This window comes from Odontesthes bonariensis, chromosome 2 (assembly GCF_027942865.1).
Source record: "Odontesthes bonariensis isolate fOdoBon6 chromosome 2, fOdoBon6.hap1, whole genome shotgun sequence".
NCBI classification, from domain to species: Eukaryota; Metazoa; Chordata; class Actinopteri; order Atheriniformes; family Atherinopsidae; genus Odontesthes; species Odontesthes bonariensis.
Window position 1 is genome coordinate 32,874,894 of NC_134507.1, and position 17,604 is coordinate 32,892,497.

At 48.8% G+C, this 17,604-nt stretch overlaps 31 non-coding genes across 31 annotated transcripts; all 31 read left to right on the top strand.

The window, feature by feature from the left end:
* Window positions 1-329: 329 nt before the first annotated feature.
* Window positions 330-442, top strand: LOC142374052 (U5 spliceosomal RNA). Its single transcript, XR_012768631.1, has one exon. It is a non-coding gene; the product is annotated as a U5 spliceosomal RNA (small nuclear RNA).
* A 305-nt stretch (window positions 443-747) lies between these two features.
* On the top strand, window positions 748-938 carry LOC142367446 (U2 spliceosomal RNA). Its single transcript, XR_012767097.1, has one exon. It is a non-coding gene; the product is annotated as a U2 spliceosomal RNA (small nuclear RNA).
* A 364-nt stretch (window positions 939-1,302) lies between these two features.
* LOC142369050 (5S ribosomal RNA) lies at window positions 1,303-1,421 on the top strand. Its single transcript, XR_012767502.1, has one exon. It is a non-coding gene; the product is annotated as a 5S ribosomal RNA (ribosomal RNA).
* Window positions 1,422-2,034: 613 nt separating this feature from the next.
* LOC142374056 (U5 spliceosomal RNA) lies at window positions 2,035-2,147 on the top strand. Its single transcript, XR_012768632.1, has one exon. It is a non-coding gene; the product is annotated as a U5 spliceosomal RNA (small nuclear RNA).
* Window positions 2,148-2,452: 305 nt separating this feature from the next.
* Window positions 2,453-2,643, top strand: LOC142367451 (U2 spliceosomal RNA). The gene has a single exon (XR_012767098.1). It is a non-coding gene; the product is annotated as a U2 spliceosomal RNA (small nuclear RNA).
* Window positions 2,644-3,007: 364 nt separating this feature from the next.
* Window positions 3,008-3,126, top strand: LOC142369109 (5S ribosomal RNA). The gene has a single exon (XR_012767515.1). It is a non-coding gene; the product is annotated as a 5S ribosomal RNA (ribosomal RNA).
* Window positions 3,127-3,739: 613 nt separating this feature from the next.
* On the top strand, window positions 3,740-3,852 carry LOC142374063 (U5 spliceosomal RNA). The gene has a single exon (XR_012768633.1). It is a non-coding gene; the product is annotated as a U5 spliceosomal RNA (small nuclear RNA).
* A 305-nt stretch (window positions 3,853-4,157) lies between these two features.
* Window positions 4,158-4,348, top strand: LOC142367458 (U2 spliceosomal RNA). The gene has a single exon (XR_012767099.1). It is a non-coding gene; the product is annotated as a U2 spliceosomal RNA (small nuclear RNA).
* A 364-nt stretch (window positions 4,349-4,712) lies between these two features.
* LOC142369178 (5S ribosomal RNA) lies at window positions 4,713-4,831 on the top strand. Its single transcript, XR_012767535.1, has one exon. It is a non-coding gene; the product is annotated as a 5S ribosomal RNA (ribosomal RNA).
* A 613-nt stretch (window positions 4,832-5,444) lies between these two features.
* Window positions 5,445-5,557, top strand: LOC142372780 (U5 spliceosomal RNA). Its single transcript, XR_012768320.1, has one exon. It is a non-coding gene; the product is annotated as a U5 spliceosomal RNA (small nuclear RNA).
* A 305-nt stretch (window positions 5,558-5,862) lies between these two features.
* LOC142367465 (U2 spliceosomal RNA) lies at window positions 5,863-6,053 on the top strand. Its single transcript, XR_012767100.1, has one exon. It is a non-coding gene; the product is annotated as a U2 spliceosomal RNA (small nuclear RNA).
* A 364-nt stretch (window positions 6,054-6,417) lies between these two features.
* LOC142369226 (5S ribosomal RNA) lies at window positions 6,418-6,536 on the top strand. Its single transcript, XR_012767549.1, has one exon. It is a non-coding gene; the product is annotated as a 5S ribosomal RNA (ribosomal RNA).
* A 613-nt stretch (window positions 6,537-7,149) lies between these two features.
* On the top strand, window positions 7,150-7,262 carry LOC142372786 (U5 spliceosomal RNA). The gene has a single exon (XR_012768321.1). It is a non-coding gene; the product is annotated as a U5 spliceosomal RNA (small nuclear RNA).
* Window positions 7,263-7,567: 305 nt separating this feature from the next.
* LOC142367469 (U2 spliceosomal RNA) lies at window positions 7,568-7,758 on the top strand. Its single transcript, XR_012767101.1, has one exon. It is a non-coding gene; the product is annotated as a U2 spliceosomal RNA (small nuclear RNA).
* A 364-nt stretch (window positions 7,759-8,122) lies between these two features.
* LOC142369283 (5S ribosomal RNA) lies at window positions 8,123-8,241 on the top strand. The gene has a single exon (XR_012767566.1). It is a non-coding gene; the product is annotated as a 5S ribosomal RNA (ribosomal RNA).
* A 614-nt stretch (window positions 8,242-8,855) lies between these two features.
* Window positions 8,856-8,968, top strand: LOC142372793 (U5 spliceosomal RNA). Its single transcript, XR_012768322.1, has one exon. It is a non-coding gene; the product is annotated as a U5 spliceosomal RNA (small nuclear RNA).
* A 305-nt stretch (window positions 8,969-9,273) lies between these two features.
* Window positions 9,274-9,464, top strand: LOC142367475 (U2 spliceosomal RNA). The gene has a single exon (XR_012767103.1). It is a non-coding gene; the product is annotated as a U2 spliceosomal RNA (small nuclear RNA).
* A 364-nt stretch (window positions 9,465-9,828) lies between these two features.
* LOC142369351 (5S ribosomal RNA) lies at window positions 9,829-9,947 on the top strand. Its single transcript, XR_012767590.1, has one exon. It is a non-coding gene; the product is annotated as a 5S ribosomal RNA (ribosomal RNA).
* A 613-nt stretch (window positions 9,948-10,560) lies between these two features.
* On the top strand, window positions 10,561-10,673 carry LOC142374238 (U5 spliceosomal RNA). The gene has a single exon (XR_012768671.1). It is a non-coding gene; the product is annotated as a U5 spliceosomal RNA (small nuclear RNA).
* A 305-nt stretch (window positions 10,674-10,978) lies between these two features.
* LOC142367488 (U2 spliceosomal RNA) lies at window positions 10,979-11,169 on the top strand. The gene has a single exon (XR_012767105.1). It is a non-coding gene; the product is annotated as a U2 spliceosomal RNA (small nuclear RNA).
* Window positions 11,170-11,533: 364 nt separating this feature from the next.
* Window positions 11,534-11,652, top strand: LOC142369408 (5S ribosomal RNA). The gene has a single exon (XR_012767605.1). It is a non-coding gene; the product is annotated as a 5S ribosomal RNA (ribosomal RNA).
* Window positions 11,653-12,265: 613 nt separating this feature from the next.
* LOC142372799 (U5 spliceosomal RNA) lies at window positions 12,266-12,378 on the top strand. The gene has a single exon (XR_012768323.1). It is a non-coding gene; the product is annotated as a U5 spliceosomal RNA (small nuclear RNA).
* A 305-nt stretch (window positions 12,379-12,683) lies between these two features.
* On the top strand, window positions 12,684-12,874 carry LOC142367494 (U2 spliceosomal RNA). The gene has a single exon (XR_012767106.1). It is a non-coding gene; the product is annotated as a U2 spliceosomal RNA (small nuclear RNA).
* A 364-nt stretch (window positions 12,875-13,238) lies between these two features.
* LOC142369479 (5S ribosomal RNA) lies at window positions 13,239-13,357 on the top strand. Its single transcript, XR_012767617.1, has one exon. It is a non-coding gene; the product is annotated as a 5S ribosomal RNA (ribosomal RNA).
* A 613-nt stretch (window positions 13,358-13,970) lies between these two features.
* On the top strand, window positions 13,971-14,083 carry LOC142374074 (U5 spliceosomal RNA). The gene has a single exon (XR_012768635.1). It is a non-coding gene; the product is annotated as a U5 spliceosomal RNA (small nuclear RNA).
* A 305-nt stretch (window positions 14,084-14,388) lies between these two features.
* On the top strand, window positions 14,389-14,579 carry LOC142367495 (U2 spliceosomal RNA). The gene has a single exon (XR_012767107.1). It is a non-coding gene; the product is annotated as a U2 spliceosomal RNA (small nuclear RNA).
* A 364-nt stretch (window positions 14,580-14,943) lies between these two features.
* Window positions 14,944-15,062, top strand: LOC142369544 (5S ribosomal RNA). Its single transcript, XR_012767632.1, has one exon. It is a non-coding gene; the product is annotated as a 5S ribosomal RNA (ribosomal RNA).
* A 613-nt stretch (window positions 15,063-15,675) lies between these two features.
* On the top strand, window positions 15,676-15,788 carry LOC142374079 (U5 spliceosomal RNA). The gene has a single exon (XR_012768636.1). It is a non-coding gene; the product is annotated as a U5 spliceosomal RNA (small nuclear RNA).
* A 305-nt stretch (window positions 15,789-16,093) lies between these two features.
* On the top strand, window positions 16,094-16,284 carry LOC142367497 (U2 spliceosomal RNA). The gene has a single exon (XR_012767108.1). It is a non-coding gene; the product is annotated as a U2 spliceosomal RNA (small nuclear RNA).
* Window positions 16,285-16,648: 364 nt separating this feature from the next.
* On the top strand, window positions 16,649-16,767 carry LOC142369637 (5S ribosomal RNA). Its single transcript, XR_012767665.1, has one exon. It is a non-coding gene; the product is annotated as a 5S ribosomal RNA (ribosomal RNA).
* A 613-nt stretch (window positions 16,768-17,380) lies between these two features.
* On the top strand, window positions 17,381-17,493 carry LOC142374084 (U5 spliceosomal RNA). The gene has a single exon (XR_012768637.1). It is a non-coding gene; the product is annotated as a U5 spliceosomal RNA (small nuclear RNA).
* The last annotated feature ends 111 nt before the right edge of the window (window positions 17,494-17,604 follow it).

Below are 17,604 nucleotides of genomic sequence, written 5' to 3' on the forward strand. Positions count from 1 at the left end.
CCCGACTCTGCTTAGCTTCTGAGATAAAACTCTGGCTTTTAGTCTGCGAAAAGAGAGTGAAAGTGAACTCCACTTTGAGATGGCTCTGGGATTGGGCCGACTGGGAGAATTGCTTGAAAAAAACCTCTACACCCAATGAGCGGTCAGAACAAAGCCTCAAGACCCCTAGTCTTTTGCACAGAGTAAAAGACAAAGCAGCCATTGAATAGGGCCCGATTGTTCCTACCTGGTCGGCCGAGGAGCCAGCGTCTCAACCAAGCAAAGCTCACCGTGGGGAAGGTGGCTATGCCAACTAGCCTGATGCACTGCTCCCGCAGTGTCAAATACTCGTACTCTGGTTTCTCTTCATAACGTACAAGTCTTTCGCCTTTTACTAAAGACTTCCGTGGAGAGCAGCCTTAATGAGTTGTTTCTATTTTTGGAAGGCTTTACCTTTGCGGGTGAAGCCCATTCTGTCTGTGCAAAGGAAATCTTCTTGCTGTGCCAAGTGACTTCTCGGAGTAGAGTCACCTTATTTCTTGAGACCGTGCCCATGTTCAAAGCCTGGAGCGCTAAATTGTTGTTGTTTGAATGGTGCTCAGTGGAGCGGGCGGGAGTGCAAAGTTGTACCATCTGAAACGGCTGAAGAGTGCTCACTGCAGCGGGTGGGCGGAGGTGCAAAGTGACGCTTTGTAGGCAAAAAAAGAGCACCGCCACAAGTGCGCATTGTGCCAGGAAGGGCTCTCGGACGTGAAAGAGTGGAGGGTTATCGCTTCTCGGCCTTTTGGCTAAGATCAAGTGTAGTATCTGTTCTTATCAGTTTAATATCTGATACGTCCTCTATATGAGGACTACATATTAAATGGATTTTTAGGCACAGGGGTTGAAAAAGGGGCTTGCTCCGTTCACTCCACGCATCGACCCGGTACTGCAGTGCCGCCGGGAACGGTGCACTCTTCCCAACTCTTGTGAAATAACAAAACCAGCGGTACATGGTGGTAGTTTCAGGGAGCCATTGTATTCTGACTTCTAAAATGGAACTATAATCTTTAGAAAAGACGCAGTTTATGAGCACGTCGTGGGATTGAGCTTCCCTGGTTTCTCTGTATGACCATGAACACCAAACTACACACAGAGAACAGAGGAGCTTGACAGACACACACTAAGTTATCTGAGAGTCCCATTTTCAGCTGCAGAGAACAATCACATCAGGGAAGTCGACGTGCAGGCTCAACATCAGCCTCTCAAGCCAACTCTCTGGTAAAATAGGGGCAACGTATGGTTCCAGCACCTATGTAACACATATTTGTCACGGGGACTGTGGCTTACGGCCACACCGCCCTGAACACGCCCGATCTCGTCCGAACTCGGAAGCCAAGCAGGGTCGGGCCTGGTTAGTACTTGGATGGGAGACCGCTTGGGAATACCAGGTGCTGTAAGCATTTTTCTCTCTTGTCTTCTCTTCTCTCTGCATGTCTTTTGTTGAAACATCTGTTGATCACCCTGTGATCCATCTTGCTGATCCTGGATCTGCTAAGGTGTCCCAGGTCATGGTTGCCTTTGATCCTCATACATTTAACTTTGTCCTGACAAAGGAGCAGTTCCAAAAAGTCAAACAGGGACTGCCTTTGCATTTGACGCAGTCAAACTGCATGCGCCTGGAGAAGCCAAAAGGCTTACAGCACCTGGTATTCCCAGGCGGTCTCCCATCCAAGTACTAACCAGGCCCGACTCTGCTTAGCTTCTGAGATAAAACTCTGGCTTTTAGTCTGCGAAAAGAGAGTGAAAGTGAACTCCACTTTGAGATGGCTCTGGGATTGGGCCGACTGGGAGAATTGCTTGAAAAAAACCTCTACACCCAATGAGCGGTCAGAACAAAGCCTCAAGACCCCTAGTCTTTTGCACAGAGTAAAAGACAAAGCAGCCATTGAATAGGGCCCGATTGTTCCTACCTGGTCGGCCGAGGAGCCAGCGTCTCAACCAAGCAAAGCTCACCGTGGGGAAGGTGGCTATGCCAACTAGCCTGATGCACTGCTCCCGCAGTGTCAAATACTCGTACTCTGGTTTCTCTTCATAACGTACAAGTCTTTCGCCTTTTACTAAAGACTTCCGTGGAGAGCAGCCTTAATGAGTTGTTTCTATTTTTGGAAGGCTTTACCTTTGCGGGTGAAGCCCATTCTGTCTGTGCAAAGGAAATCTTCTTGCTGTGCCAAGTGACTTCTCGGAGTAGAGTCACCTTATTTCTTGAGACCGTGCCCATGTTCAAAGCCTGGAGCGCTAAATTGTTGTTGTTTGAATGGTGCTCAGTGGAGCGGGCGGGAGTGCAAAGTTGTACCATCTGAAACGGCTGAAGAGTGCTCACTGCAGCGGGTGGGCGGAGGTGCAAAGTGACGCTTTGTAGGCAAAAAAAGAGCACCGCCACAAGTGCGCATTGTGCCAGGAAGGGCTCTCGGACGTGAAAGAGTGGAGGGTTATCGCTTCTCGGCCTTTTGGCTAAGATCAAGTGTAGTATCTGTTCTTATCAGTTTAATATCTGATACGTCCTCTATATGAGGACTACATATTAAATGGATTTTTAGGCACAGGGGTTGAAAAAGGGGCTTGCTCCGTTCACTCCACGCATCGACCCGGTACTGCAGTGCCGCCGGGAACGGTGCACTCTTCCCAACTCTTGTGAAATAACAAAACCAGCGGTACATGGTGGTAGTTTCAGGGAGCCATTGTATTCTGACTTCTAAAATGGAACTATAATCTTTAGAAAAGACGCAGTTTATGAGCACGTCGTGGGATTGAGCTTCCCTGGTTTCTCTGTATGACCATGAACACCAAACTACACACAGAGAACAGAGGAGCTTGACAGACACACACTAAGTTATCTGAGAGTCCCATTTTCAGCTGCAGAGAACAATCACATCAGGGAAGTCGACGTGCAGGCTCAACATCAGCCTCTCAAGCCAACTCTCTGGTAAAATAGGGGCAACGTATGGTTCCAGCACCTATGTAACACATATTTGTCACGGGGACTGTGGCTTACGGCCACACCGCCCTGAACACGCCCGATCTCGTCCGAACTCGGAAGCCAAGCAGGGTCGGGCCTGGTTAGTACTTGGATGGGAGACCGCTTGGGAATACCAGGTGCTGTAAGCATTTTTCTCTCTTGTCTTCTCTTCTCTCTGCATGTCTTTTGTTGAAACATCTGTTGATCACCCTGTGATCCATCTTGCTGATCCTGGATCTGCTAAGGTGTCCCAGGTCATGGTTGCCTTTGATCCTCATACATTTAACTTTGTCCTGACAAAGGAGCAGTTCCAAAAAGTCAAACAGGGACTGCCTTTGCATTTGACGCAGTCAAACTGCATGCGCCTGGAGAAGCCAAAAGGCTTACAGCACCTGGTATTCCCAGGCGGTCTCCCATCCAAGTACTAACCAGGCCCGACTCTGCTTAGCTTCTGAGATAAAACTCTGGCTTTTAGTCTGCGAAAAGAGAGTGAAAGTGAACTCCACTTTGAGATGGCTCTGGGATTGGGCCGACTGGGAGAATTGCTTGAAAAAAACCTCTACACCCAATGAGCGGTCAGAACAAAGCCTCAAGACCCCTAGTCTTTTGCACAGAGTAAAAGACAAAGCAGCCATTGAATAGGGCCCGATTGTTCCTACCTGGTCGGCCGAGGAGCCAGCGTCTCAACCAAGCAAAGCTCACCGTGGGGAAGGTGGCTATGCCAACTAGCCTGATGCACTGCTCCCGCAGTGTCAAATACTCGTACTCTGGTTTCTCTTCATAACGTACAAGTCTTTCGCCTTTTACTAAAGACTTCCGTGGAGAGCAGCCTTAATGAGTTGTTTCTATTTTTGGAAGGCTTTACCTTTGCGGGTGAAGCCCATTCTGTCTGTGCAAAGGAAATCTTCTTGCTGTGCCAAGTGACTTCTCGGAGTAGAGTCACCTTATTTCTTGAGACCGTGCCCATGTTCAAAGCCTGGAGCGCTAAATTGTTGTTGTTTGAATGGTGCTCAGTGGAGCGGGCGGGAGTGCAAAGTTGTACCATCTGAAACGGCTGAAGAGTGCTCACTGCAGCGGGTGGGCGGAGGTGCAAAGTGACGCTTTGTAGGCAAAAAAAGAGCACCGCCACAAGTGCGCATTGTGCCAGGAAGGGCTCTCGGACGTGAAAGAGTGGAGGGTTATCGCTTCTCGGCCTTTTGGCTAAGATCAAGTGTAGTATCTGTTCTTATCAGTTTAATATCTGATACGTCCTCTATATGAGGACTACATATTAAATGGATTTTTAGGCACAGGGGTTGAAAAAGGGGCTTGCTCCGTTCACTCCACGCATCGACCCGGTACTGCAGTGCCGCCGGGAACGGTGCACTCTTCCCAACTCTTGTGAAATAACAAAACCAGCGGTACATGGTGGTAGTTTCAGGGAGCCATTGTATTCTGACTTCTAAAATGGAACTATAATCTTTAGAAAAGACGCAGTTTATGAGCACGTCGTGGGATTGAGCTTCCCTGGTTTCTCTGTATGACCATGAACACCAAACTACACACAGAGAACAGAGGAGCTTGACAGACACACACTAAGTTATCTGAGAGTCCCATTTTCAGCTGCAGAGAACAATCACATCAGGGAAGTCGACGTGCAGGCTCAACATCAGCCTCTCAAGCCAACTCTCTGGTAAAATAGGGGCAACGTATGGTTCCAGCACCTATGTAACACATATTTGTCACGGGGACTGTGGCTTACGGCCACACCGCCCTGAACACGCCCGATCTCGTCCGAACTCGGAAGCCAAGCAGGGTCGGGCCTGGTTAGTACTTGGATGGGAGACCGCTTGGGAATACCAGGTGCTGTAAGCATTTTTCTCTCTTGTCTTCTCTTCTCTCTGCATGTCTTTTGTTGAAACATCTGTTGATCACCCTGTGATCCATCTTGCTGATCCTGGATCTGCTAAGGTGTCCCAGGTCATGGTTGCCTTTGATCCTCATACATTTAACTTTGTCCTGACAAAGGAGCAGTTCCAAAAAGTCAAACAGGGACTGCCTTTGCATTTGACGCAGTCAAACTGCATGCGCCTGGAGAAGCCAAAAGGCTTACAGCACCTGGTATTCCCAGGCGGTCTCCCATCCAAGTACTAACCAGGCCCGACTCTGCTTAGCTTCTGAGATAAAACTCTGGCTTTTAGTCTGCGAAAAGAGAGTGAAAGTGAACTCCACTTTGAGATGGCTCTGGGATTGGGCCGACTGGGAGAATTGCTTGAAAAAAACCTCTACACCCAATGAGCGGTCAGAACAAAGCCTCAAGACCCCTAGTCTTTTGCACAGAGTAAAAGACAAAGCAGCCATTGAATAGGGCCCGATTGTTCCTACCTGGTCGGCCGAGGAGCCAGCGTCTCAACCAAGCAAAGCTCACCCTGGGGAAGGTGGCTATGCCAACTAGCCTGATGCACTGCTCCCGCAGTGTCAAATACTCGTACTCTGGTTTCTCTTCATAACGTACAAGTCTTTCGCCTTTTACTAAAGACTTCCGTGGAGAGCAGCATTAATGAGTTGTTTCTATTTTTGGAAGGCTTTACCTTTGCGGGTGAAGCCCATTCTGTCTGTGCAAAGGAAATCTTCTTGCTGTGCCAAGTGACTTCTCGGAGTAGAGTCACCTTATTTCTTGAGACCGTGCCCATGTTCAAAGCCTGGAGCGCTAAATTGTTGTTGTTTGAATGGTGCTCAGTGGAGCGGGCGGGAGTGCAAAGTTGTACCATCTGAAACGGCTGAAGAGTGCTCACTGCAGCGGGTGGGCGGAGGTGCAAAGTGACGCTTTGTAGGCAAAAAAAGAGCACCGCCACAAGTGCGCATTGTGCCAGGAAGGGCTCTCGGACGTGAAAGAGTGGAGGGTTATCGCTTCTCGGCCTTTTGGCTAAGATCAAGTGTAGTATCTGTTCTTATCAGTTTAATATCTGATACGTCCTCTATATGAGGACTACATATTAAATGGATTTTTAGGCACAGGGGTTGAAAAAGGGGCTTGCTCCGTTCACTCCACGCATCGACCCGGTACTGCAGTGCCGCCGGGAACGGTGCACTCTTCCCAACTCTTGTGAAATAACAAAACCAGCGGTACATGGTGGTAGTTTCAGGGAGCCATTGTATTCTGACTTCTAAAATGGAACTATAATCTTTAGAAAAGACGCAGTTTATGAGCACGTCGTGGGATTGAGCTTCCCTGGTTTCTCTGTATGACCATGAACACCAAACTACACACAGAGAACAGAGGAGCTTGACAGACACACACTAAGTTATCTGAGAGTCCCATTTTCAGCTGCAGAGAACAATCACATCAGGGAAGTCGACGTGCAGGCTCAACATCAGCCTCTCAAGCCAACTCTCTGGTAAAATAGGGGCAACGTATGGTTCCAGCACCTATGTAACACATATTTGTCACGGGGACTGTGGCTTACGGCCACACCGCCCTGAACACGCCCGATCTCGTCCGAACTCGGAAGCCAAGCAGGGTCGGGCCTGGTTAGTACTTGGATGGGAGACCGCTTGGGAATACCAGGTGCTGTAAGCATTTTTCTCTCTTGTCTTCTCTTCTCTCTGCATGTCTTTTGTTGAAACATCTGTTGATCACCCTGTGATCCATCTTGCTGATCCTGGATCTGCTAAGGTGTCCCAGGTCATGGTTGCCTTTGATCCTCATACATTTAACTTTGTCCTGACAAAGGAGCAGTTCCAAAAAGTCAAACAGGGACTGCCTTTGCATTTGACGCAGTCAAACTGCATGCGCCTGGAGAAGCCAAAAGGCTTACAGCACCTGGTATTCCCAGGCGGTCTCCCATCCAAGTACTAACCAGGCCCGACTCTGCTTAGCTTCTGAGATAAAACTCTGGCTTTTAGTCTGCGAAAAGAGAGTGAAAGTGAACTCCACTTTGAGATGGCTCTGGGATTGGGCCGACTGGGAGAATTGCTTGAAAAAAACCTCTACACCCAATGAGCGGTCAGAACAAAGCCTCAAGACCCCTAGTCTTTTGCACAGAGTAAAAGACAAAGCAGCCATTGAATAGGGCCCGATTGTTCCTACCTGGTCGGCCGAGGAGCCAGCGTCTCAACCAAGCAAAGCTCACCGTGGGGAAGGTGGCTATGCCAACTAGCCTGATGCACTGCTCCCGCAGTGTCAAATACTCGTACTCTGGTTTCTCTTCATAACGTACAAGTCTTTCGCCTTTTACTAAAGACTTCCGTGGAGAGCAGCATTAATGAGTTGTTTCTATTTTTGGAAGGCTTTACCTTTGCGGGTGAAGCCCATTCTGTCTGTGCAAAGGAAATCTTCTTGCTGTGCCAAGTGACTTCTCGGAGTAGAGTCACCTTATTTCTTGAGACCGTGCCCATGTTCAAAGCCTGGAGCGCTAAATTGTTGTTGTTTGAATGGTGCTCAGTGGAGCGGGCGGGAGTGCAAAGTTGTACCATCTGAAACGGCTGAAGAGTGCTCACTGCAGCGGGTGGGCGGAGGTGCAAAGTGACGCTTTGTAGGCAAAAAAAGAGCACCGCCACAAGTGCGCATTGTGCCAGGAAGGGCTCTCGGACGTGAAAGAGTGGAGGGTTATCGCTTCTCGGCCTTTTGGCTAAGATCAAGTGTAGTATCTGTTCTTATCAGTTTAATATCTGATACGTCCTCTATATGAGGACTACATATTAAATGGATTTTTAGGCACAGGGGTTGAAAAAGGGGCTTGCTCCGTTCACTCCACGCATCGACCCGGTACTGCAGTGCCGCCGGGAACGGTGCACTCTTCCCAACTCTTGTGAAATAACAAAACCAGCGGTACATGGTGGTAGTTTCAGGGAGCCATTGTATTCTGACTTCTAAAATGGAACTATAATCTTTAGAAAAGACGCAGTTTATGAGCACGTCGTGGGATTGAGCTTCCCTGGTTTCTCTGTATGACCATGAACACCAAACTACACACAGAGAACAGAGGAGCTTGACAGACACACACTAAGTTATCTGAGAGTCCCATTTTCAGCTGCAGAGAACAATCACATCAGGGAAGTCGACGTGCAGGCTCAACATCAGCCTCTCAAGCCAACTCTCTGGTAAAATAGGGGCAACGTATGGTTCCAGCACCTATGTAACACATATTTGTCACGGGGACTGTGGCTTACGGCCACACCGCCCTGAACACGCCCGATCTCGTCCGAACTCGGAAGCCAAGCAGGGTCGGGCCTGGTTAGTACTTGGATGGGAGACCGCTTGGGAATACCAGGTGCTGTAAGCATTTTTCTCTCTTGTCTTCTCTTCTCTCTGCATGTCTTTTGTTGAAACATCTGTTGATCACCCTGTGATCCATCTTGCTGATCCTGGATCTGCTAAGGTGTCCCAGGTCATGGTTGCCTTTGATCCTCATACATTTAACTTTGTCCTGACAAAGGAGCAGTTCCAAAAAGTCAAACAGGGACTGCCTTTGCATTTGACGCAGTCAAACTGCATGCGCCTGGAGAAGCCAAAAGGCTTACAGCACCTGGTATTCCCAGGCGGTCTCCCCATCCAAGTACTAACCAGGCCCGACTCTGCTTAGCTTCTGAGATAAAACTCTGGCTTTTAGTCTGCGAAAAGAGAGTGAAAGTGAACTCCACTTTGAGATGGCTCTGGGATTGGGCCGACTGGGAGAATTGCTTGAAAAAAACCTCTACACCCAATGAGCGGTCAGAACAAAGCCTCAAGACCCCTAGTCTTTTGCACAGAGTAAAAGACAAAGCAGCCATTGAATAGGGCCCGATTGTTCCTACCTGGTCGGCCGAGGAGCCAGCGTCTCAACCAAGCAAAGCTCACCGTGGGGAAGGTGGCTATGCCAACTAGCCTGATGCACTGCTCCCGCAGTGTCAAATACTCGTACTCTGGTTTCTCTTCATAACGTACAAGTCTTTCGCCTTTTACTAAAGACTTCCGTGGAGAGCAGCATTAATGAGTTGTTTCTATTTTTGGAAGGCTTTACCTTTGCGGGTGAAGCCCATTCTGTCTGTGCAAAGGAAATCTTCTTGCTGTGCCAAGTGACTTCTCGGAGTAGAGTCACCTTATTTCTTGAGACCGTGCCCATGTTCAAAGCCTGGAGCGCTAAATTGTTGTTGTTTGAATGGTGCTCAGTGGAGCGGGCGGGAGTGCAAAGTTGTACCATCTGAAACGGCTGAAGAGTGCTCACTGCAGCGGGTGGGCGGAGGTGCAAAGTGACGCTTTGTAGGCAAAAAAAGAGCACCGCCACAAGTGCACATTGTGCCAGGAAGGGCTCTCGGACGTGAAAGAGTGGAGGGTTATCGCTTCTCGGCCTTTTGGCTAAGATCAAGTGTAGTATCTGTTCTTATCAGTTTAATATCTGATACGTCCTCTATATGAGGACTACATATTAAATGGATTTTTAGGCACAGGGGTTGAAAAAGGGGCTTGCTCCGTTCACTCCACGCATCGACCCGGTACTGCAGTGCCGCCGGGAACGGTGCACTCTTCCCAACTCTTGTGAAATAACAAAACCAGCGGTACATGGTGGTAGTTTCAGGGAGCCATTGTATTCTGACTTCTAAAATGGAACTATAATCTTTAGAAAAGACGCAGTTTATGAGCACGTCGTGGGATTGAGCTTCCCTGGTTTCTCTGTATGACCATGAACACCAAACTACACACAGAGAACAGAGGAGCTTGACAGACACACACTAAGTTATCTGAGAGTCCCATTTTCAGCTGCAGAGAACAATCACATCAGGGAAGTCGACGTGCAGGCTCAACATCAGCCTCTCAAGCCAACTCTCTGGTAAAATAGGGGCAACGTATGGTTCCAGCACCTATGTAACACATATTTGTCACGGGGACTGTGGCTTACGGCCACACCGCCCTGAACACGCCCGATCTCGTCCGAACTCGGAAGCCAAGCAGGGTCGGGCCTGGTTAGTACTTGGATGGGAGACCGCTTGGGAATACCAGGTGCTGTAAGCATTTTTCTCTCTTGTCTTCTCTTCTCTCTGCATGTCTTTTGTTGAAACATCTGTTGATCACCCTGTGATCCATCTTGCTGATCCTGGATCTGCTAAGGTGTCCCAGGTCATGGTTGCCTTTGATCCTCATACATTTAACTTTGTCCTGACAAAGGAGCAGTTCCAAAAAGTCAAACAGGGACTGCCTTTGCATTTGACGCAGTCAAACTGCATGCGCCTGGAGAAGCCAAAAGGCTTACAGCACCTGGTATTCCCAGGCGGTCTCCCATCCAAGTACTAACCAGGCCCGACTCTGCTTAGCTTCTGAGATAAAACTCTGGCTTTTAGTCTGCGAAAAGAGAGTGAAAGTGAACTCCACTTTGAGATGGCTCTGGGATTGGGCCGACTGGGAGAATTGCTTGAAAAAAACCTCTACACCCAATGAGCGGTCAGAACAAAGCCTCAAGACCCCTAGTCTTTTGCACAGAGTAAAAGACAAAGCAGCCATTGAATAGGGCCCGATTGTTCCTACCTGGTCGGCCGAGGAGCCAGCGTCTCAACCAAGCAAAGCTCACCGTGGGGAAGGTGGCTATGCCAACTAGCCTGATGCACTGCTCCCGCAGTGTCAAATACTCGTACTCTGGTTTCTCTTCATAACGTACAAGTCTTTCGCCTTTTACTAAAGACTTCCGTGGAGAGCAGCATTAATGAGCTGTTTCTATTTTTGGAAGGCTTTACCTTTGCGGGTGAAGCCCATTCTGTCTGTGCAAAGGAAATCTTCTTGCTGTGCCAAGTGACTTCTCGGAGTAGAGTCACCTTATTTCTTGAGACCGTGCCCATGTTCAAAGCCTGGAGCGCTAAATTGTTGTTGTTTGAATGGTGCTCAGTGGAGCGGGCGGGAGTGCAAAGTTGTACCATCTGAAACGGCTGAAGAGTGCTCACTGCAGCGGGTGGGCGGAGGTGCAAAGTGACGCTTTGTAGGCAAAAAAAGAGCACCGCCACAAGTGCGCATTGTGCCAGGAAGGGCTCTCGGACGTGAAAGAGTGGAGGGTTATCGCTTCTCGGCCTTTTGGCTAAGATCAAGTGTAGTATCTGTTCTTATCAGTTTAATATCTGATACGTCCTCTATATGAGGACTACATATTAAATGGATTTTTAGGCACAGGGGTTGAAAAAGGGGCTTGCTCCGTTCACTCCACGCATCGACCCGGTACTGCAGTGCCGCCGGGAACGGTGCACTCTTCCCAACTCTTGTGAAATAACAAAACCAGCGGTACATGGTGGTAGTTTCAGGGAGCCATTGTATTCTGACTTCTAAAATGGAACTATAATCTTTAGAAAAGACGCAGTTTATGAGCACGTCGTGGGATTGAGCTTCCCTGGTTTCTCTGTATGACCATGAACACCAAACTACACACAGAGAACAGAGGAGCTTGACAGACACACACTAAGTTATCTGAGAGTCCCATTTTCAGCTGCAGAGAACAATCACATCAGGGAAGTCGACGTGCAGGCTCAACATCAGCCTCTCAAGCCAACTCTCTGGTAAAATAGGGGCAACGTATGGTTCCAGCACCTATGTAACACATATTTGTCACGGGGACTGTGGCTTACGGCCACACCGCCCTGAACACGCCCGATCTCGTCCGAACTCGGAAGCCAAGCAGGGTCGGGCCTGGTTAGTACTTGGATGGGAGACCGCTTGGGAATACCAGGTGCTGTAAGCATTTTTCTCTCTTGTCTTCTCTTCTCTCTGCATGTCTTTTGTTGAAACATCTGTTGATCACCCTGTGATCCATCTTGCTGATCCTGGATCTGCTAAGGTGTCCCAGGTCATGGTTGCCTTTGATCCTCATACATTTAACTTTGTCCTGACAAAGGAGCAGTTCCAAAAAGTCAAACAGGGACTGCCTTTGCATTTGACGCAGTCAAACTGCATGCGCCTGGAGAAGCCAAAAGGCTTACAGCACCTGGTATTCCCAGGCGGTCTCCCATCCAAGTACTAACCAGGCCCGACTCTGCTTAGCTTCTGAGATAAAACTCTGGCTTTTAGTCTGCGAAAAGAGAGTGAAAGTGAACTCCACTTTGAGATGGCTCTGGGATTGGGCCGACTGGGAGAATTGCTTGAAAAAAACCTCTACACCCAATGAGCGGTCAGAACAAAGCCTCAAGACCCCTAGTCTTTTGCACAGAGTAAAAGACAAAGCAGCCATTGAATAGGGCCCGATTGTTCCTACCTGGTCGGCCGAGGAGCCAGCGTCTCAACCAAGCAAAGCTCACCGTGGGGAAGGTGGCTATGCCAACTAGCCTGATGCACTGCTCCCGCAGTGTCAAATACTCGTACTCTGGTTTCTCTTCATAACGTACAAGTCTTTCGCCTTTTACTAAAGACTTCCGTGGAGAGCAGCATTAATGAGTTGTTTCTATTTTTGGAAGGCTTTACCTTTGCGGGTGAAGCCCATTCTGTCTGTGCAAAGGAAATCTTCTTGCTGTGCCAAGTGACTTCTCGGAGTAGAGTCACCTTATTTCTTGAGACCGTGCCCATGTTCAAAGCCTGGAGCGCTAAATTGTTGTTGTTTGAATGGTGCTCAGTGGAGCGGGCGGGAGTGCAAAGTTGTACCATCTGAAACGGCTGAAGAGTGCTCACTGCAGCGGGTGGGCGGAGGTGCAAAGTGACGCTTTGTAGGCAAAAAAAGAGCACCGCCACAAGTGCGCATTGTGCCAGGAAGGGCTCTCGGACGTGAAAGAGTGGAGGGTTATCGCTTCTCGGCCTTTTGGCTAAGATCAAGTGTAGTATCTGTTCTTATCAGTTTAATATCTGATACGTCCTCTATATGAGGACTACATATTAAATGGATTTTTAGGCACAGGGGTTGAAAAAGGGGCTTGCTCCGTTCACTCCACGCATCGACCCGGTACTGCAGTGCCGCCGGGAACGGTGCACTCTTCCCAACTCTTGTGAAATAACAAAACCAGCGGTACATGGTGGTAGTTTCAGGGAGCCATTGTATTCTGACTTCTAAAATGGAACTATAATCTTTAGAAAAGACGCAGTTTATGAGCACGTCGTGGGATTGAGCTTCCCTGGTTTCTCTGTATGACCATGAACACCAAACTACACACAGAGAACAGAGGAGCTTGACAGACACACACTAAGTTATCTGAGAGTCCCATTTTCAGCTGCAGAGAACAATCACATCAGGGAAGTCGACGTGCAGGCTCAACATCAGCCTCTCAAGCCAACTCTCTGGTAAAATAGGGGCAACGTATGGTTCCAGCACCTATGTAACACATATTTGTCACGGGGACTGTGGCTTACGGCCACACCGCCCTGAACACGCCCGATCTCGTCCGAACTCGGAAGCCAAGCAGGGTCGGGCCTGGTTAGTACTTGGATGGGAGACCGCTTGGGAATACCAGGTGCTGTAAGCATTTTTCTCTCTTGTCTTCTCTTCTCTCTGCATGTCTTTTGTTGAAACATCTGTTGATCACCCTGTGATCCATCTTGCTGATCCTGGATCTGCTAAGGTGTCCCAGGTCATGGTTGCCTTTGATCCTCATACATTTAACTTTGTCCTGACAAAGGAGCAGTTCCAAAAAGTCAAACAGGGACTGCCTTTGCATTTGACGCAGTCAAACTGCATGCGCCTGGAGAAGCCAAAAGGCTTACAGCACCTGGTATTCCCAGGCGGTCTCCCATCCAAGTACTAACCAGGCCCGACTCTGCTTAGCTTCTGAGATAAAACTCTGGCTTTTAGTCTGCGAAAAGAGAGTGAAAGTGAACTCCACTTTGAGATGGCTCTGGGATTGGGCCGACTGGGAGAATTGCTTGAAAAAAACCTCTACACCCAATGAGCGGTCAGAACAAAGCCTCAAGACCCCTAGTCTTTTGCACAGAGTAAAAGACAAAGCAGCCATTGAATAGGGCCCGATTGTTCCTACCTGGTCGGCCGAGGAGCCAGCGTCTCAACCAAGCAAAGCTCACCGTGGGGAAGGTGGCTATGCCAACTAGCCTGATGCACTGCTCCCGCAGTGTCAAATACTCGTACTCTGGTTTCTCTTCATAACGTACAAGTCTTTCGCCTTTTACTAAAGACTTCCGTGGAGAGCAGCCTTAATGAGTTGTTTCTATTTTTGGAAGGCTTTACCTTTGCGGGTGAAGCCCATTCTGTCTGTGCAAAGGAAATCTTCTTGCTGTGCCAAGTGACTTCTCGGAGTAGAGTCACCTTATTTCTTGAGACCGTGCCCATGTTCAAAGCCTGGAGCGCTAAATTGTTGTTGTTTGAATGGTGCTCAGTGGAGCGGGCGGGAGTGCAAAGTTGTACCATCTGAAACGGCTGAAGAGTGCTCACTGCAGCGGGTGGGCGGAGGTGCAAAGTGACGCTTTGTAGGCAAAAAAAGAGCACCGCCACAAGTGCGCATTGTGCCAGGAAGGGCTCTCGGACGTGAAAGAGTGGAGGGTTATCGCTTCTCGGCCTTTTGGCTAAGATCAAGTGTAGTATCTGTTCTTATCAGTTTAATATCTGATACGTCCTCTATATGAGGACTACATATTAAATGGATTTTTAGGCACAGGGGTTGAAAAAGGGGCTTGCTCCGTTCACTCCACGCATCGACCCGGTACTGCAGTGCCGCCGGGAACGGTGCACTCTTCCCAACTCTTGTGAAATAACAAAACCAGCGGTACATGGTGGTAGTTTCAGGGAGCCATTGTATTCTGACTTCTAAAATGGAACTATAATCTTTAGAAAAGACGCAGTTTATGAGCACGTCGTGGGATTGAGCTTCCCTGGTTTCTCTGTATGACCATGAACACCAAACTACACACAGAGAACAGAGGAGCTTGACAGACACACACTAAGTTATCTGAGAGTCCCATTTTCAGCTGCAGAGAACAATCACATCAGGGAAGTCGACGTGCAGGCTCAACATCAGCCTCTCAAGCCAACTCTCTGGTAAAATAGGGGCAACGTATGGTTCCAGCACCTATGTAACACATATTTGTCACGGGGACTGTGGCTTACGGCCACACCGCCCTGAACACGCCCGATCTCGTCCGAACTCGGAAGCCAAGCAGGGTCGGGCCTGGTTAGTACTTGGATGGGAGACCGCTTGGGAATACCAGGTGCTGTAAGCATTTTTCTCTCTTGTCTTCTCTTCTCTCTGCATGTCTTTTGTTGAAACATCTGTTGATCACCCTGTGATCCATCTTGCTGATCCTGGATCTGCTAAGGTGTCCCAGGTCATGGTTGCCTTTGATCCTCATACATTTAACTTTGTCCTGACAAAGGAGCAGTTCCAAAAAGTCAAACAGGGACTGCCTTTGCATTTGACGCAGTCAAACTGCATGCGCCTGGAGAAGCCAAAAGGCTTACAGCACCTGGTATTCCCAGGCGGTCTCCCATCCAAGTACTAACCAGGCCCGACTCTGCTTAGCTTCTGAGATAAAACTCTGGCTTTTAGTCTGCGAAAAGAGAGTGAAAGTGAACTCCACTTTGAGATGGCTCTGGGATTGGGCCGACTGGGAGAATTGCTTGAAAAAAACCTCTACACCCAATGAGCGGTCAGAACAAAGCCTCAAGACCCCTAGTCTTTTGCACAGAGTAAAAGACAAAGCAGCCATTGAATAGGGCCCGATTGTTCCTACCTGGTCGGCCGAGGAGCCAGCGTCTCAACCAAGCAAAGCTCACCGTGGGGAAGGTGGCTATGCCAACTAGCCTGATGCACTGCTCCCGCAGTGTCAAATACTCGTACTCTGGTTTCTCTTCATAACGTACAAGTCTTTCGCCTTTTACTAAAGACTTCCGTGGAGAGCAGCCTTAATGAGTTGTTTCTATTTTTGGAAGGCTTTACCTTTGCGGGTGAAGCCCATTCTGTCTGTGCAAAGGAAATCTTCTTGCTGTGCCAAGTGACTTCTCGGAGTAGAGTCACCTTATTTCTTGAGACCGTGCCCATGTTCAAAGCCTGGAGCGCTAAATTGTTGTTGTTTGAATGGTGCTCAGTGGAGCGGGCGGGAGTGCAAAGTTGTACCATCTGAAACGGCTGAAGAGTGCTCACTGCAGCGGGTGGGCGGAGGTGCAAAGTGACGCTTTGTAGGCAAAAAAAGAGCACCGCCACAAGTGCGCATTGTGCCAGGAAGGGCTCTCGGACGTGAAAGAGTGGAGGGTTATCGCTTCTCGGCCTTTTGGCTAAGATCAAGTGTAGTATCTGTTCTTATCAGTTTAATATCTGATACGTCCTCTATATGAGGACTACATATTAAATGGATTTTTAGGCACAGGGGTTGAAAAAGGGGCTTGCTCCGTTCACTCCACGCATCGACCCGGTACTGCAGTGCCGCCGGGAACGGTGCACTCTTCCCAACTCTTGTGAAATAACAAAACCAGCGGTACATGGTGGTAGTTTCAGGGAGCCATTGTATTCTGACTTCTAAAATGGAACTATAATCTTTAGAAAAGACGCAGTTTATGAGCACGTCGTGGGATTGAGCTTCCCTGGTTTCTCTGTATGACCATGAACACCAAACTACACACAGAGAACAGAGGAGCTTGACAGACACACACTAAGTTATCTGAGAGTCCCATTTTCAGCTGCAGAGAACAATCACATCAGGGAAGTCGACGTGCAGGCTCAACATCAGCCTCTCAAGCCAACTCTCTGGTAAAATAGGGGCAACGTATGGTTCCAGCACCTATGTAACACATATTTGTCACGGGGACTGTGGCTTACGGCCACACCGCCCTGAACACGCCCGATCTCGTCCGAACTCGGAAGCCAAGCAGGGTCGGGCCTGGTTAGTACTTGGATGGGAGACCGCTTGGGAATACCAGGTGCTGTAAGCATTTTTCTCTCTTGTCTTCTCTTCTCTCTGCATGTCTTTTGTTGAAACATCTGTTGATCACCCTGTGATCCATCTTGCTGATCCTGGATCTGCTAAGGTGTCCCAGGTCATGGTTGCCTTTGATCCTCATACATTTAACTTTGTCCTGACAAAGGAGCAGTTCCAAAAAGTCAAACAGGGACTGCCTTTGCATTTGACGCAGTCAAACTGCATGCGCCTGGAGAAGCCAAAAGGCTTACAGCACCTGGTATTCCCAGGCGGTCTCCCATCCAAGTACTAACCAGGCCCGACTCTGCTTAGCTTCTGAGATAAAACTCTGGCTTTTAGTCTGCGAAAAGAGAGTGAAAGTGAACTCCACTTTGAGATGGCTCTGGGATTGGGCCGACTGGGAGAATTGCTTGAAAAAAACCTCTACACCCAATGAGCGGTCAGAACAAAGCCTCAAGACCCCTAGTCTTTTGCACAGAGTAAAAGACAAAGCAGCCATTGAATAGGGCCCGATTGTTCCTACCTGGTCGGCCGAGGAGCCAGCGTCTCAACCAAGCAAAGCTCACCGTGGGGAAGGTGGCTATGCCAACTAGCCTGATGCACTGCTCCCGCAGTGTCAAATACTCGTACTCTGGTTTCTCTTCATAACGTACAAGTCTTTCGCCTTTTACTAAAGACTTCCGTGGAGAGCAGCCTTAATGAGTTGTTTCTATTTTTGGAAGGCTTTACCTTTGCGGGTGAAGCCCATTCTGTCTGTGCAAAGGAAATCTTCTTGCTGTGCCAAGTGACTTCTCGGAGTAGAGTCACCTTATTTCTTGAGACCGTGCCCATGTTCAAAGCCTGGAGCGCT